The sequence below is a fragment of the Poecilia reticulata genome, linkage group LG7 (genome assembly GCF_000633615.1).
Source record: "Poecilia reticulata strain Guanapo linkage group LG7, Guppy_female_1.0+MT, whole genome shotgun sequence".
Lineage (NCBI taxonomy): Eukaryota > Metazoa > Chordata > Actinopteri > Cyprinodontiformes > Poeciliidae > Poecilia > Poecilia reticulata.
The window spans coordinates 31,351,775-31,360,336 of NC_024337.1; the positions used below are offsets into that span (position 1 = coordinate 31,351,775).

The following is an 8,562-nucleotide window of genomic DNA, read 5'->3' on the forward strand; positions in this document are numbered from 1 at the left end:
AACCATCAGAACCATCAGAACCTCCATCAGAACCTCACGGTGCCAGATTATGGCTAAAACTCACAACTTCCCACAAGGAAACTTTCTGTTCAGTTTACTGTTTAGCTGGACATTATTAAAGGGGCAGCGTCATTTAAATGTGACTTGTTGATCTTCACATCATTTTTTAATGTTTAATCAAAAACAGACCAGCAGTGTTTGCTTTGATTCTTTCATGTTTGACAAATCCTTTAATCTCCATGGCAACCACCCAGCTGATCAAAAAGCCAGAGTGGTTCTAGCTCCACCTTCGAGTAATTTGACTTTGTAATTTAACACCTTTAAATTGGGCCTCTGTCTCTTTAAGAACTCCTGCTCTTCCAGAAGCTCCGCCTCCAGGAAGTCATCCAACATGGCTCCTCTATCAACTCTAACGTTTTTACCAGCGTCACTCTGAGCAGCAGCTACTATGATGAGCTCAGCAGCTGTTTGCTAATTGCTGCTGGCTAGTCTGGGGGAGCTGAGAGGGGAGGAGCTTTGTCCTTGAAGGTGGGGCCAAGTCCACCGAGGTATTATAACAGCTGAATGGTTGCCATGGAGATTAGAGGATTTCTCAAACATGAAAGAATCAGAGCAACACTGCATGAATGCCTTTGATAAGACATGATGAAAACAGTTGATTTTACTTGATGCTGTCCCTTTAAAACAGCAAGCAGCCAATCAGGAAGCTCCGCTGTGACTGGGTCAGCTCAGGTCCGTCTTTGTGGCTGGATGTTTCTGCTCTTAGCGGTGGAACAAAGTGCAGTTCGGGTCCAGTTTGAGTCCTGACAGCAGGGAACTGCCTCCTCCAGACCAACTCCTGCGCCTCCGCCTGATTGGCTGCCAGGGAGCAGAGGGAGGGGCATAAACGCAGACGGCGGTGGGTGGAGCAGGAAGTCCCAGCGGAGCGGTGTGGCATCAGCAGCTCAGCTTTCAGCTCCCAACAGCGTCACGCCTCGACTGGAAACGGGTCAAAGTTTGTTTCTGCAGCACAAACAATCAAAACCACCAACAGAACCAACAACATGAGCCGACCTTTGACCTCCAACCAGCTGCTAGCTAAACACAGCTAGCTCAGGAACCAGCTGACACCTGGGGTAACAGAGTCAGAGGAGGGTAGGAACCAACACAAAGCAGGGCAGCTCATCAGAAAACTGAGGCCCGGGGCAGGACTGTTCCCCTCTGATGGTCCGGTCGACCCGGTTCTACTGGAACCAGAACATCTGCTCCTCCTCCAGCTGCTCTGAGTCAAACCAACCTGTTCCCCTCCTGATGGTCCGGTCGACCCGGTTCTACTGGAACCAGAACATCTGCTCCTCCTCCAGCTGCTCTGAGTCAACCCAACCTGTTCCCCTCCTGGCCTGTGGGGGCGCTGCACCAAGAACCACTGAAGACGCTGAGAGCAACTTCCTGCTTCACCAGATGGAAACAAGATGGAGGATTTTAGTGTTGGAGCCATTTCTGCTGCTAGCGCTAGGCTAGCACGTTAGCTTTGGCTGGATTTACCCAGAATGCCCTGCGCTAAAGTCCACTTCTTGCTTTTGGAGCGGTCTCCGGTCTGCTTGGCGTTCACATTCAAACCGAGCCAGTGTCAATTTTCCCAGACCGGTCTGGAGGACCAGAGGTCAATTAGCATTCACACCTGACCAACCGGACCGGACTTTGACTAGGCAGACGGCCTGGAGTCGAGTTAAAGCGGACTGAATGCTGCCTTCAAGGTTCAGAACTATTTTTCTTCCGTTTCTTTCCTTCTGATTTTTAGTCATCAGTTGTGAAACTGATTTTTGTTTCCAGTTCGACTAGAAAAAGAAAATCCAGAGTTTGTGCAGAAGGTTCTCTAAAGTTCCCCGATGGGCTGGAGGATCCAGGACAGAAATCCTGCAGGACGAGTTCAGAGTGTCCGACCTGACGGACCGGCACCGGCCCGCTCTGGACCGACACCGGGCCGCTCTGGACCGACACCGGGCCGCTCTGGACCGACACCGGGCGGTCCAGAGTTTATGTACTTTACAAATTCCTCCTTCGCTGACATTCCAGGAGGGAAGGAAATGTAAAAGTACATAAACTCAATAAAGTTTCAANGACCGCTAGACCGACTGATAGACCGACCGATAGACCGACCGACCGACCGATAGACCGATAGACCGACAGCTAGACTGACCGCTAGACCGACCGACCGACTGATAGACCGACCGACTGACCGATAGACCGACCGATAGACCGACCGATAGACCGACCGATAGACGGACCGACCGATAGACCGACCGACCGATAGACCGACAGCTAGACTGACCGCTAGACCGACCGACCGACTGATAGACCGACCGACCGACCGATAGACCGACCGATAGACCGACCGATAGACTGACCGACCGATAGACAGACCGCTAGACCGACTGCTAGACTGACCGCTAGACCGACCGATAGACTGACCGACCGATAGACCGACCGCTAGACCGACCGCTAGACTGACCGATAGACTGACTGACCGATAGACCGACCGCTAGACCGACCGATAGACTGGCCGACCGATAGACTGGCCGACCGATAGACTGACCGACCGATAGACTGACCGACCGATAGACTGACCGCCGCCGCGTCTCCCTCCTGCTGCTGAGGTCTGGCTGCAGCGTTTAGCCCCCAGAGTTTCACTTCAGGAGGTAAAAGCTTCATCTACACAGATGTTTGCCCAGCACATTTAGCTTCCCATGAATTTTCCAGATAATTTGAAAAGTGTTAACCGTCAGGGACGGCCGGACTGGAGCGGGAACAGTTTGATGGGATTCACCAAAATATGATGAAACATATTTTAGTTTTAAATGTGTGACGGCAGCAGAAACCCGAGCAGGAAATGTTCTGATCCGTTTTACGCTCCTCTGTTCTCCAAACCAGCTTCAGTATTTTATTATTTAGTTTAATTATATAAATACAGAAACGTTTAAAATAACATTTAAATCTGACCAGGATATCAGATCAGCTGCTGAAATTAACTCAACGTTTCTCTGATCACTTCAGTAAATTTATACGAATAAATCAGAGGAACATTCAGCACCGAACGTCTGACTGCTGGACCAGAACCGGACCAGAACCGGACCCAGGTCCAGTTTCTGAGCCTGAATCAGGAGGAAGTGAATCTGATTAAAGTCAGAACCACAAACCTTCAGCTGCTCATCAGTCCTCTCTGAAACCCGAACAAATCTCCGGACCCGGGGGGAACCAGACGGACTCACTGAAGCATGAAGGTCCAAACCCGGCAGGAGAAACTCTGCAGAACCGTGTTCCTCAGAGCCGGTCACTTCTGCTTTCCTCTTCCTCTTCTCGCTTCCTCTCAGCTGACGTTTCAAACTCGGCGTCTCCTCATCGTCTCTCCTGCTGCCTGGCTCCTGGGCGCCCGGCACCAGACCGCCAACCTCAGCCTCCTCTCCCTCACAGCTCGTTAGCGGTTGCCGTGGTGGCGGTCATGGCAATGATCCCCGTGGTAACCGCCTCGACAAGCACACCGTCAAAACCACCGCCTCCTCCTGCCGCTCCTCCTCCTCTCTCTCTCTCTCCATTGTCTCTGTCGCTCCATCTCTCCGTCTCTCTCTCTCTCTCTGTCCTGCAGCTGGACGGGATTCAAACTGAAACCTGAAACATTTCTGACTCTGTTTTCGTTAAATATGATGCAGAAACCCAGGAGTCGGGAAGTTCTGGCTGCCGGTTCTGATCCGTTAAAGCTGCAGTTTGTAACTATAGAAAAAAAATCATTTTTCATTTTGTGATAATCTGAAAACTTTGATCTCCTCAGCGAGAAACAGCCAATCGGAGCCAGGAGGCGGGGCTTAGTGCTGTCAATCACTCTCCCCCGTTGCACTCTGCTACTCTGCAGCTAGGCTGAATGCTAAGGCTTGTTAGCGTAGCCACTGATGACGGCGGTAAGCCGTTTCTCTGCCATTAGCACATTTAGTAGCGCGTACTTGAGGATGAATGACAGCGCTAGGCCCCGCCTCCCGGCTCTGATTGGTTGTTCTCAGTCGGAAGCTTTTCAGATGATCTGACATGGAGACAATCTGAATAAATATCACATTCTGCAGATTTAAGAAATCTGTCGGTTTTCATATTTATTTTTATAAACTAAATGTTTTACTCCTTAGAAAACATGATTTTATTAAAACTAGATGAATAAACTGAGCTTTTCTCTCCGCCTGCAGCATTAATATGAAATGTGATGATGGATTCATCCGTCCATCAGACATTTTACTGCACATGAAATCAATTATTTCTCATTTCTGACGTAAAAAAATGATTTTTTACAAAAAGTAAAACTGAATGTTTGAAATATTTAACTTTACAAAACTATATTTCCGTTTCTCCTTCTGTGGAACTGATGATGTTTAGGCTCTTTTTATGGATTTATGACATGAATGATCTTCCATAATTTCTCCTAAAACCACATGAACTGGTTTTACTTGCTAAACTGGTTGAACTGGACAGCAGGAGTTCAGCGTTTGAGCTTCAGAGAAAAAGATTTAAAATAAATACATTCATTTTTAAAATGTCTTTTCTTTTGAAAAAAAAACTATAAAATATGAATAAAAATTTAATATTTGAAAAAGTTTCATTATTTAAAAAAACTGTTTTAAAAAAAATATACTGAAATAAATAAAATGAAAACCAGATTAAATAAATGTTAAAAAATGGTTTCATGTTGTAAAATTAAATGATAAAATTTAACAAAACTTTTTTAAAAATGCATAGAAAATGTTTTAATAAAAATAATAAAAATGCAGGTTGTGATATTCCACGTTTCTCCAGCTTGTTGCTGAAGAGGGAAAACATTTCGCTGCTATTTTCCATCTGAAAGCTCAAAATTAAACGTTGATTTATTTATAGCTGCTGCAGAGAGAAGAGCAGCGGCTGTTCATGTCGAGTTGATCACTGCCTCCATTAGAGCAGCGTAATCATGTTAAACACTCACCTCTGACACGCGTGTGTGTGTGTGTGTGTGTGTGTGTGTGTGTGTGTGTGTGTGTGTGTGTGTGAGAGCAGCTAAAAGCCTCCATCAGGGCCCAGAGGAGATGAAAACTGTAATTTAGTGTCATTATGGTGACAGCAGAGCAGCCTGACCTGCTGCAGAACCCGGTTCTGCAGCAGAACCGCTGCGGTTCTGCTGCAGAACCCGGTTCCAGCCAGTCCTGGTTTGGTCCAACATCAGAGTCCAGGTCACATCCTGATCCGGGTTTTACAGAAACACCTGCAGCCTTCAGGTCTTTCTGACACTGCCTGCAGTTCTGACCTCCACCCAGCAGGGGGCGATGCTCAGGGACCAAAAGGAGAAATCTGAACCAGTAGAACCAGAGAAACCAAAATCCTCACTAAAAACAAACCAAACATTCTGACAAACGCAGGTTTTCTGTTGTTAAGGGGGTCCAAAGTGTGGCTCCCGGGCCGTTAGGAGCCCATGGAAAGATTCTGTGTGGCCCTCAGAACAAGGTGCTGATGGAGACGTTTTATTTTGAATTAGAGCAGAAATGATCAGCAGCATAAAGAGGCGCCAAAATCCTGATTCTCATTTATTATGATCAAAAATCTGTTGCACAATAAAACACATCCGCTGTCCGTCGGCGTCCCGTGACGTTCTCACATCGCCATGGAGACGGCACTGGGCCGGACGCACGACGGAAACCACCGAGACGACGACCAAACTCTGACTCACAGCAAAATTCATTCACGAAGCTTGACTAAATACAGGAAGTGGCTCCAACGGCCACTTCCTGTTCTCACTGCTCAAAATTCATTTCCTCCATTTTTGTCACCAGAACATTTTGCAAACTGGACGTCTGGATTTGAATGAAGCAACTTTTCATTCTGGATCTCCAGAAAATGCGACGCGAGTCTGAAGGCTGGACGTACGGAAAGTAAAAAATGCTTCACAGAAGTAAAACTAATAAAAACAATCAGGAGGAAAAGTGACGACTGTGTCACTAATTACTTATTTCTTCATGCAAACAGTTTAAAGTTTTAATATTTGGATATTAAATCAGATTTTAAATCCAGAGGAAACCAGGATGATGAAACATCTCAGACTTTATGGTTTATGATAACCTGATGATAGTTTTCATGGTGTAAACTGGACCGGTTCTGTGAAAACAGTGCCGGTCCAGAACCATCCGGGTCGGTTCTGGTCCGTTTCTGCTTCATGTTTTCATCGTCTCTCTGATGTAAATCCAGAACACTTCCTGCTTCCTGCTTCCTGTTTCCTGCCGCTGAAAAAGTCCCTCCGCCTTCAGGCTGCTTCCTGCTGCGGTTCGGCCCGGTTTGGCCAGCCGGTTCCTCTGGACCCAGTCAGACCCGACCCGGTTAGAACCCAGAAATCTACGCCGTGAATTCATTCACAGGCAGAATGAAACAGGAAGCAGAAGCTGAGGTCCAGAGAGAAACCTGCTGCAGAAGCAGAGCCCAGTTTAAAGGTTCTGGATCACCAGAACCAGAACCAGAACTGGACTGGAGGTTCTGGATGAGAGGAGCGGCTGGTGAAACCCAGAAGCAGCAGCAGAGCCGCAGCACAGGAAGTGAAAGTGAAAGTAAAGATCTGGACCATCAGACAGCAGGAGCATCGCCACGGCAACAGGTGGGGGAGGGGGGGAGCGGCTGTGGGGCCGGCCGGCCGGTCCGACCGGACCGCTGAGCCCACCGGAGTCACAGCAGGCAGATCGCCATGGAAACGAGGGGGAAGCCTGCTGGACTGGTCAGAGCAGAGAGTCAGCAGCTTCACAGGGGTCCTGGGGTCAGAGGTCACGGAGGGAGGAGGGGTCACCACAGATCTGGGTTTTCATTCTGGTTTTAGTTTTTAATAGTTTTAGTTCATATTCAGCCTCCATAGTGATTAATTAATTAATTAATACTCAGCAGAAAAATTATTTTCAAAAGACGTTTTCAGGTTTTGTTGAACAAACGGATAATAAACATGAATAATTTATGTTTCATACACACACACTGCACTTCCTGCTTTCCTCATTAGTTAAAAGTTCAGTTTTTTGCTATTATACTTCACTAAAAATAACCCCAGAAGTTTCATTTTTACTTTTAGAAAACATTAAAATCATCAAAACTTCGGGTTCGATTTGTTCGTAAACTTTCAGAGTCGTTGGTTTGAGCCGGACGATAAAAACTCAGTCATTTCATACAAGTTGATAATTATTGATGAGTTTTTTAAAGTTTTTACTCCATCATGTTTTCTTATTTTCCAACAGTCATGAAGTGAAACATGAAACTTGGCAGGCTACTGAGCAGGCTGTTGCTAGGCAACCAAAGAACGAGCGCTAGTCGATTCCCCCCAGCTAGCTTAGCTTAGCTTAGCTTAGCGGTGAGCGGCTGACGCCTACGTTTCCCAGAATGCCCTCCGGTTCTGTATTCTACCAGATGAATGATCTATTGATATTGATCACCTGCCTATCGTGATCGATGATGTTATCTGTTTATTTAGGAGGCTTCTGTTGGTTTGTAGTTTAAAAATGTTTGTGCTAATTAAACATTTTCCTGCGGTTTCATTGGGTCCATGTCGAGTCGTGTGTAAAACAAAACGTTTCCAGCTTTCTGCTTCTGCTCGCAGCGTCTCGTTACTGTAGACACTGAGTCTTTTCCAACTGCTGTTGTCACGGTAACCATGCATTATGCTAATCACCGTGTGACACAGGAAGATACGACAGATCTGTTGGTATCAGACGTTCTGCAGACAATCAGAACCAATCAGAGCACATAGACTCAGCTAGAGTCTAGAAATCAGAATGAACTCTGACCTGAACCTTCAGAGTCACACGAAGACCGTTATAAAGTCGGCCTTCTGTCACCTGAAGAGCATGAAAGGTTCTGGTTCTGCTCTGCATCCAGAACCAGAACCAAACATGGACAAGCAGCATTCAGCTTCTATGCTCCACAGATCTGGAACAAACTTCCAGAAAACTGAAAAACGTCCAAAACAGTGAGCCCAGATGCTTTGGTTCATAGTTACTGGAACATTTATGACGATTTAAGACGACCTGCAGCTCGCCGTCAACCAACTGGGCCTCAGCAGAACCAGAACCAGAACCAGAACCAGAACCATCACCTGCCTAAAATAACAAACCAAGTGGTTTGTTTTCTCTAAATCATCTTTTGGCGATAAACAACAATGAACTGAATGACGACAGACTGGCTTCCTGGAATACATGATGATGTCATTGATTAGAGTGACGTCAGCTCTGCTGTGTGACATCATCGCATGTGACGACCCAACCACCTGACCTCAGGTCTCTTCAGACCCAGAAGCTTCGCTCTCCAATATTTACACAAATTATCATCAAATATAAACAGAAAATATGAACGGAAAACGCAGAAAAACGTTCCATGCTGCATGAGCGCCGCTGCTGCTAGGCTACGGCTAACGTAGCCTCCTAGCTTCAGTCTGAATCAGCTACGGCTAATATTCCAGCTTCTGATGATAAACATTCAGCGCCGAGTCAGCAGCAGAAACACGAAGACACATCGTTTGACGAGGAGGAGGAGGAGGAGGAGGAGGAGGAGGAG

The 8,562-nt window shown here is 46.7% G+C and overlaps 1 protein-coding gene across 1 annotated transcript in view; it reads right to left on the bottom strand.

Annotated features, from left to right (window-relative positions):
* Positions 1–4,015, bottom strand: part of LOC103468102 (extracellular sulfatase Sulf-2-like) — a 55,389-nt gene extending 51,374 nt beyond the window's left edge. Inside the window, exon 1 of the mRNA XM_017305663.1 lies at positions 3,177–4,015. The gene's annotated coding sequence lies outside the window, so the exon portion shown is untranslated. The remainder of the gene's footprint in view (positions 1–3,176) is intronic.
* Positions 4,016–8,562: the final 4,547 nt, after the last annotated feature.